This window comes from Dromaius novaehollandiae, unplaced genomic scaffold (genome assembly GCF_036370855.1).
Source record: "Dromaius novaehollandiae isolate bDroNov1 unplaced genomic scaffold, bDroNov1.hap1 HAP1_SCAFFOLD_27, whole genome shotgun sequence".
NCBI lineage: Eukaryota > Metazoa > Chordata > Aves > Casuariiformes > Dromaiidae > Dromaius > Dromaius novaehollandiae.
This window is the reverse complement of record NW_026991415.1, coordinates 6,050,654-6,060,306: the sequence shown is the minus strand read 5'-3', so window position 1 is coordinate 6,060,306 and position 9,653 is coordinate 6,050,654. Positions and strand designations below refer to the sequence as shown.

At 48.5% G+C, this 9,653-nt stretch overlaps 1 long non-coding RNA gene across 1 annotated transcript; it reads left to right on the top strand.

The window, feature by feature from the left end:
• The first annotated feature begins 2,200 nt into the window (after positions 1-2,200).
• On the top strand, positions 2,201-9,263 carry LOC135326292 (uncharacterized). Its single transcript, XR_010386821.1, has 2 exons — positions 2,201-2,300; positions 6,363-9,263. It is a non-coding gene; the product is annotated as an uncharacterized LOC135326292 (long non-coding RNA).
• Positions 9,264-9,653: the final 390 nt, after the last annotated feature.

Genomic DNA, 9,653 nt, shown 5'->3' with positions numbered 1-9,653 from the left:
CCCACAGGTCCCCTGCGAGAGCTGCCAGGCCCAGGCAGGCGCCTCAGAGACACCAGGGCCTCTCCAAGTGCCACTGGGTGCTTGTGGTTGGACACCTGAGCTCTGCCTGGAAAGGGGAAGAACAGTTTTCAACATTTCAAAAATATGAGCACACTTTCAACAGCTCAAATGATTGACTAATCTTAAGGTCAATGTTTTCCCATGATGAAAGAGTGGAAATTTTGAGGAAGGGTATTAATCTCAGGAGAAAAGAATTGATCTGTCCCTGACAACTTGCGTTACTGCTCTATCATGCTGTGGATGGCATCTCAGGAATCTTTCACATATTCCCCCATGTCCTGATTAAGGTGATCATTTCTAAAGGCATCTTTGCATCAGATTATCTGGACATATGCACTTTCCATAGTTCTCCAGGTTTCCTCCTCCCCTTAATCTTTATCCATTCAGATCTCTCTCAGCTCTCCAGTTGCTGCTCTGAGCTTCAGGGAGTCTGAAGCTTGCCTCGTCTTTCAGCAGTCTAATTGTCTCTTTGCCCAGCTCCTTAGCTGTATTTCCATCTAGCTGTATTTCTCCTACCTAAAACATTTCTAGGGGGGTTATTCCTTGTGGAAAGTGGACCTCACTGCAGGCAGCTTGGACTTAACATGCAGTGTTATAGAAGTGTATTTTACTTTTTATTAAACTTGATCATAATTTATTTTTGTTTGTTTGCAATTAAGAAAGTTCTCCTGTGTCTGCAACTAGTTCTCTAAGGCAAGCAGGTGGGAATTGGTGCATAGGAGCTGTAAGATTCACCTACTGACTGGAGTGGAAAAAACTTAGATGTTAGCAAGAGTGATGCAAGTCCCCAGTGGCTGAAGAGAGAAATGGCAGGGCTGGGGAGGTGGGAGGAAGCTTTCATTACATGTCTCCTGTCAAAAATGCTGCTTTTCCTACATGTCCAGAACTCATTAAGACACACTCTGGCTCAATACCAGTTGGAGAATGTGGAGAACACTTCTTCTGCAACATGAAGAATAAAGAAAGCTTAAAAAGCAGACATCTTTCTCTTGCAGATTTGGGGCTGTTTCCCCTTCTCCTGCTGATGGCACTTCTGCCTCTGTTCCTTAGAGGCTGCTGTCAGGCACAGATTGGTCAGGCACAATTTGCCCTCAATGACTTCGTGCTGGCTGTTCCCGACCCCTTCATGTGGCTGGAATCAGCTCCAGGAAGATTTGCTCCCCAGGGCCTGAGGTGACGCTGACCAGCCCATCACTCCCCAGACCCTCTTTCCTGTCCTTCTTGAAGATGGATGTGATGTTTGGCAGGCAGGAGGGGAGGGCCAGGGGCCGGGCAGCGGCTGTGGGGCTGTGCCAGCTCCTGCTGCATCACTGGTCCCTGCAGTGTGGAGAAGAGGGACAGAGGACGAGGCAGCACGGGGGTGGTGGCAGGTTGGCAGGGGCAGGTGTGGCGGACAGATGTATGAATTTTTTGCCTTAAACATTTCTTGGCGCATGGGGTGCAGGCAGGCCATAACCCCAAACAAGCCATCTGTCCCTGGCGGAAACAGGACTGGGCTGCTGCGACCCCCGAGATGGTCTCCCTGCGACCACCCGGAACACACCGAGCCTGCACTGAACGAGACCACAAATCGGGCAGAGACTTTGGGATCCGTTTTTAGCACAACTTCTATAAAACTTGCTTGGCATGAGTGGCTAAATTTGCTGAAGCCTTAGGCCGCACTCCCTAGTTTGGTGAGAAAGGGCCCCAGAGCTGGTGCAGGCGGGAACGATAAGGGAGTTACCAGCAATTTGCATTCCTGTGCACTGCTGAAACAGTGCTAATTGCTGGAGTTACCACCTCTTTGTCAAGACCTTGAGAGATGATGGTGGGACCCGAGGAAGGAAGACACACCTGTCTGCAGAAACTGCAACAGAAAAGATAAGGGAGAAAAGAAACAGCCTGCCTAGGAACAACGATGAGATCCAATAAGGAGCAGGAGACCCCAGACTCAAAAATTACTATTGGTCTGAACTACCACGTGGGGGGGTGGGAAACTTAATTTGAAAAAGCTATAATTGCCCAGGGATCTCTTTGTTCAGGGTCCCTCTTTGGAGGCACCCAACTCGAGCTGTAACCACTGCACGCATGTCATTCCGAGCTAACCTAGGGTCAGACCCAACTTGAGTTGTAATTACTGTACGCGCACCACCAAAACTTACACCCAGGGTGAAGAGGACCCTCCTACCACCAGACGGGAGCCCCCCCACTGCCGAGACTCCCAAAGGAAGAGGACCAACAGGACGCCGCTGGATCCACGGGTGGTGATATCTTTCTCTCTCTCTCTCTCTCTCTTTCCCCCTCTCTTTTGTTGAATGTTGGTAAGATCTGTTTTGTCTAGCTAGTTGCAGTATTCACCATTGAATTATCCTATTTGACAACATGCCTTATCTTTGTGTTAATAAATCTTAAAACCGGTTGGCTGGTGTCATTTCACCTTAATTCAGTCCAAGGGCATCACAAACTTGGTCGTTTGGCCCCAAGGGGAGGGAGGTCGTCCTGAACGACTCCTTTCGGGCCGCGACATAATTGGCGTAGTCGGCAGGATGCCCTTGAGATACTGAACCTACCAGAAGGGACCAGGGCCCTTAGCGTGGCCCCTCCTTGGGAAGTGCCTGCCAGGAGCGGGGACAGAGGATCTTGTTGTAAAGATCCACACTGGGTACGTGAACCCACAGTAGGCTGAATAATTTGGAGTACAAAGGATCTTGTTGTAAAGATCCACACTGGGTACGTGAACCCACAGTAGGCTGAATAATTTGGAGTAGCCTCCTTTTGTGTTGTGTGATAGTTGTTGTCGGGATCGATATGAGGATCCGACAATGGAGGATAATCCTCTCTTTGAAAAATTGAAGGGCTATAAAGCCCTGCCCTCTCTTCCTGGCATGGCTTGGGCCCAAAACAATTGGCATGACTCAAAGGCGGTGGCAGATAGGATCACTCTTTTGGCAAAGGAACGAAAACTACAAACCGGGAAAGGAAAAGCAACAGTTTGTGCTGTTTTAGGGGCGGCACTAATTGCTGCCCAGAGGGAGAGGCAAGGTGATAAAGAGACAATTGAGTCCTTGCAAGAACAGATAAGAAACTCGCGGAGTCGAGACAAAGAGACAATTGAGTCTTTGCAAGAACAGGTGAGAAACTTGCAAAGTCAACTCGCTGCTGAGCGCAACCATACTCAGCGGCTTCAAACAATCTTATCGGACTCATTAGACCGAGAGAGAATCCTGCGGTCTGAACTGGAAGAAAACAGGCGGGGGTGTGATGATAGTGAACTGGGATTCTCGAATTTGGCAAAACTAGACGGAAAACAGGCATCTGATCTAAAATCCATATATCCAATTAAAGAATTAGAAGAGAGCAGGAACCTCTTTTATCCTGGAGATGGGAACGTAGTAATGAGACCCTTGATTAAAACTGAAACCATTGATAATGGTCAAGGGGGTATTCAACAACATACCACGCATATTATCCCCTATTCCCCTCAGGACTTGGCTAAAATACAGGAAAAATACTCCCGGGGCTCCCGGGAAACTGAAACTGAGTATGTGTGGAGAGTCTCCCTCACCGGGGGGGATCGCATTCTGCTGAGTGAAGATGAGGCTAGAGGATATTGGGGACCCGGAGTCTTCCTAACCACAAATGATAATAGGGAACCATGGTCCTTGACCCAGAGGGTAGCCTACTGGGCAGGAGGATTAGACCCAATGGAAAGAGGAGACCCTTTTTCTATTAAAACACCCACAGCGGGCCACATTTTGGAAAGCGTGCAGAAAACTGCTTGCCTCCAATTGATGCATGACCGTTTGCTGCTTCCGCAGCAGCCCTCCCCCATGCAGTGTGTGGCAGACCCCGAGAGGTTACATCCTCTGATCAGGGGACTTCCTGATGCTTTAAAGCTATATGCTGTTCAGCTGCAAGACCGATTACGAGCTCTCCGACCGAGGGGAAGGGGAGGCTCCCCTGACATGACTTGGGGGAAAGTGGCACAGGAATTAATTAATTACGGAAGGCGTATGGGGTTCACTGGCCAGGGGGAAACAAAGCATAAAGCAGAAATAAGAAGAGTTGAGGAAAGTGGGAGGCAACATAAATCGCCGCGACCCCCACATCCTGGGAAACCGGTACGGGTGTCGGGTAGCAGGAGACAATTATTGTGGGCAGAAGGCATTTCAAAGGGAATTCCCAGAGAAGTCATGGATAGGTTACCAACTCCCAACCTGGAAAGTTTGGTAAGAAGTTGGGACAGGATAAGGGGAACCCCATCTTCCTCAAATCCCAAAGATCCTGCTCCCTTATCCCAAGAACCTAGAGTAGTAACCCCGTCTGCACCCCAGGAAATTGATCTGATTGATTTTAAAAGCCCGGAGTCGGGAAAACCCCCCAAGCTGTCCCTTTTAAGTGAGCCGGGGAACGGCCAGTGGGTCCACTTAAGGAGGCTCACAGAAAACAGCAGAGGAGACTTGTTGATAACTTTCCCACTAGGGCCCTTTAAAACTCCAGTTACTTTCTTAGTAGACACTGGGGCCCAGATATCAGCTCTTCGGAAGGATATTGCTGATAACAATGGAATAGTGGCCGATAAGAAACCAATCTGGGTCACTGATGTTTTTGGTAATTCTAAACCACAACCGACAGCCCGAATTAAATGCTGGCTGCCAGGTGATGAATCTCCAGTTGAAACCACAATGATACTAGGAGATTTGCCAACAAATATTATGGGACTTGACCTACTAAAAGGCCGTACCTGGGTAGACTTGGGAGGAAAAGAGTGGACATTTGGACTCCCTGTAGCCTCGACGAGGCTGCTTCAGTCAGCACCCGCACTTCCTCCTTCAAAAATAATCAATGTCAAACCCTATGCTCTGCCATTAGGAGCAAGGGAGGGAATTGCCCCTGTAATAACTGAATTACGAGAACAGGAGATAATTATTCCCACTCACTCACCCTGTAACTCCCCTGTGTGGCCAGTCTGTAAACCAAACAGAAAGTGGAGATTGACAATTGATTATCGGCATCTGAATAACAATACAGGCCCACTGACGGCTGCTGTGCCAAATATTGCTGAATTAATAGCGACTATCCAGGAGAAGTCCCACCCCGTGATGGCAACAATCGATGTCAAATACATGTTTTTTATGGTCCCTTTGCAGCCTGAGGACCAAGAGCATTTTGCCTTCACGTGGGAGAGACAGCAATACAAGTTCACTCAACTACCTCAGGGGTACAAGCATCCCCCTACGGTAGCACAAGAGCTCGAAACTGTCCCCATACAGGTGGGAGTCAAAATTTATCAATACATAGATGGCGTGCTCATGGGAGGGAGCCAGGTAGAGGACGTTGAGAGAACACAGTGCAACATTATTGCTCACCTAGAGCAGACAGGGCTGACAATTCCGTCTGAAAAGATCCAAACTCCCTCCAGTGAAGCAAAATTTTGGGGAATCTGGTGGAGGGGGGGGATGACCTGCATTCCCCCGGATACCCTGTCCTCATTAGACTCAATTAAAATGCTGGAGTCCAAAAAGGACCTGCAACATGCTCTAGGGCTGCTCGTATTTTGGAGGAAGCACATTCCTGATTTTTCAATTATTGCCAGACCATTATATGACGCTGAAAAACAGTACACTACGTGGGAGAAGGGGATGTTTGTAGTCAGCCTCACCCTAAGGGAGGCTGAACGAACTATTCGAAAGCAACCCATAGTTCTCCAAGGTCCGTTCAAGGTGACCAAAGCGGTCCTGGCAGGGACCCCGCCCCCTGACGGGGTGGCTCAGAGAGCCTCTGTACGAAAATGGTACACACAAATACAGCACTATTGCAAAGTCTTCTCCGTAACAGAGGGAGCTGCTAAAGTTTTAAATATACAAGATGAGGCAGACTTGAATAAAGAAACCCCCCAACTCCCCTCTGTAATTCTAGTAGCTCCCCCATTTTCCAATCAGATCCTAAATGCTTCCTCAAAGCAGAAAGGGAAAACCTGGAGATACCAGGCTGTGGCACTGCAAGTGGGGACTAAGGAGCAGATCATTACAGAGGGAGAGGGCAGTGCGCAGGTGGGAGAGCTGGCTGCAGTGTGGAGCGTATCCCAATGCAAAGGCCAGGCTACCTCCCCTGTACACATCTACTTGGACTCATATATGGTGTTCAAAGGCTGCCTGGAATGGCTTCCTTTTTGGGAGCAAAACTGCTGGGAGGTTAATAGAATAATAAATATACTTGGAGAGCAAAAGATGCTAGTGGGAAAACCCACAAGATTCACACAAAATGGATTATTCCCTCCTTCTGACCTGAGGAGCGAGTTTGTTCTTATTTATGTTTTCAAGGGTGGTGGTCTGACCAAGATGCACCTACTACTCTGGACCATCCTGATTCAAGGATGCATCCACGAGGGCAACGAACGACCACTCCCTCTACCTTCCCCCAACTCATTTAATCTCTTCGAGAACAACGAGTTCGTGTTGCTGGTGAAAGCAGTAAGCCAAACTTTCAATTTAAGCCACTGCTGGGTTTGCGGAGGACCGCTAGGGTTATCAAGCTGGCCGTGGACATCCACATCCCTCACCCCAGACCAGATCGTAAGCAATTACAGCGAAACCGTGGACGACATGTGGGACGACAGTGGGACCTGGCCAATTCAGTTTCCAGCCATGGAGCAATATTGTTTAATTCGTACCCAGGAGGGAGGGATCGAAGTGGGGGAAAGTAAATGTCGATGGACACTCACTCATAAGCCGCTCGACAAAAACAGGAATCTCCACCTATGGATGTGGCTCAATGAAACGGGGTGTCATCGGGGACTTGAGGGATACTGGTCAAACAAAAACAAAACTTTAACTCTCCAACGACCCAATTATCCCCCTTACAAGCAAACCTGCAAATGGGAAGGCACTTCTGGGGCTTGGTATTATACCAGCCAAATAGGTGATGGGGCAACCACATTTTTCAGCCCTCTGGGTGACAGAGACACAACTTACTTTCAATTCCCACCAGGGATAAACGGGCCATTTGCTCAGGGCATTGGAGCTAAGAAGGGGCATTATTGGATCTGCAGACACACAGCATATAAATTTTTACCCGCGGGGTGGTCGGGAATTTGTTATACGGGGATTATCAGACCTTTGTTTTTCCTTTTACCAGAAACAGGCGGACCTTGGTTAGGCATAAAAGTATATGATAACCTCGGAGACAGAAGGGTTGCCCGTAAGACGCGATCCATTAAGGTAGATTTGGGTGAGATGCAAAAATGGGCAAATAATGAGTGGCCTCCTGAACGAATAGTTCAACATTACGGGCCTGCAACCTGGAATCCTAATGAACTAATATCGGGGGCAAGAGAACCAATTTACAACCTAAAAGTGGCTCTAGAAATTATTACCAACAAAACCGCTGATGCAAAAGATCTTTTAACTCTGCAGTCCCAACAGATGCGCACGGCAATCCTTCAGCACCGCATGGTTTTAGACTATCTGTTAGCTGAAGAGGGAGAGGTGTGTGGGAAATTAAATATTTCCAACTGTTGTTTAGAAATAGATGATGTAGGGGAGGTAGTTCTCCAGTTAACCAAAGATATCAGAAAAATAGCCCATGTCCCCGTCCAAACCTGGAACGGCTGGAGTGGCAATTTGTGGTCCTGGTTACCGGGGGCACCGTGGGTGAAACAGTTAATATTGTATTTGTTAGGTGCAGTTGCCGCTTTAATGTTTTTACCTTGTACAATTCCTTGCTTTGTTCAATTAATCCGACATGCAATTTGTTCCTACCACCTCACCCGACGGCATAAAGAAAATCCGTGCCATCTATTGGCCACAGCCAACCACAGTACCCATCATTTAAACCCATTCCCAGTTTACCCTGAAGGAGGAAATTGCATATTGACATCCATACCGCATTTGCCAGCTGTTATACCTGTTGTAACAATCACTTACCTTCGTTAACTCAATTTTGATGTGTGTTCTGTGAAGTTAAAAGTTGCTAAAATTGTTAAAGCATGAGCTTGCATTGGGCAACACCTCTGTGTAACCACTGTTAAGCACCTTTTACCTGAACCTGTATCGTTCCTTTTACTCTTCCCATGACTTGTTCTACCCTTTCTATACTTCTTTCTGATATCTCTCTCTCTATCTCATATCACCACTGTGGATGAAGACTTCAGGAAGGAGACGTACCAATCAATGTTTAAGTCACGGGGTGGTGTGGCGGACAGATGAATGAATTTTTTGCCTTAAACATTTCTTGGTGCATGGGGTGCAGGCAGGCCATAACCCCGAACAAGCCATCTGTCCCTGGCGGAAACAGGACTGGGCTGCTGCGACCCCCGAGATGGTCTCCCTGCGACCACCCGGAACACACCGAGCCTGCACTGAACGAGACCACAGTCGGGCAGAGACTTTGGGATCTGTTTTTAGCACAACTTCTATAAAACTTGCTTGGCATGAGTGGCTAAATTTGCTGAAGCCTTAGGCCGCACTCCCTAGTTTGGTGAGAAAGGGCCCCAGAGCTGGTGCAGGCGGGAATGATAAGGGAGTTACCAGCAATTTGCATTCCTGTGCACTGCTGAAACAGTGCTAATTGCTGGAGTTACCACCTCTTTGTCAAGACCTTGAGAGATGATGGTGGGACCCGAGGAAGGAAGACACACCTATAGGAAGGAAGACACACCTGTCTGCAGAAACTGCAACAGAAAAGATAAGGGAGAAAAGAAACAGCCTGCCTAGGAACAACGATGAGATCCAATAAGGAGCAGGAGACCCCAGACTCAAAAATTACTATTGGTCTGAACTACCACGTGGGGGGGTGGGAAACTTAATTTGAAAAAGCTATAATTGCCCAGGGACCTCTTTGTTCAGGGTCCCTCTTTGGAGGTACCCAGCTCGAGCTGTAACCACTGCACGCGTGTCATTCTGAGCTAACCTAGGGTCGGACCCAACTCGAGTTGTAATTACTGCACGCGCACCACCAAAACTTACACCCAGGGTGAAGAGGAGCCACCTACCACCAGACGGGAGCCCCCCCCACTGCCGAGACTCCCAAAGGAAGAGGACCAACAGGACGCCGCTGGATCCACGGGTGGTGATATCTTTCTCTCTCTCTCTCTCTCTCTTTCCCCTTCTCTTTTGTTGAATGTTGGTAAGATCTGTTTTGTCTAGCTAGTTGCAGTATTCACCATTGAATTATCCTATTTGACCACATGCCTTATCTTTGTGTTAATAAATCTTAAAACTGGTTGGCTGGTGTCGTTTCACCTTAATTCAGTCCAAGGGCATCACGAACTTGGTCGTTTGGCCCCAAGGGGAGGGAGGTCGTCCTGAACGACTCCTTTCGGGCCGCGACAGAACGTTGTCTTGGATTAAATGTCACCATTTTTTTCTCCAAGACACTTTCAAGCCCAGTTCCACTTCCTTCTCATCTCTCCCAATCCCTCCTCTGATCTCACTGGCCATTCCCAAGCCCCCCTCCCTGTTCTCCTTCCAAGGCCCTGAGCTATCCGTGCTGCTCTGCAGAGTGAGTAGGCTGTGGGGCCCTGGGGTGACTCTGCACTGGCCGTGCTGGTCAGGGTGGGAATCAGACCCAACCAAAGGGGGATCACGGCCTCTAATCCCTGCAGGGGGATGCAG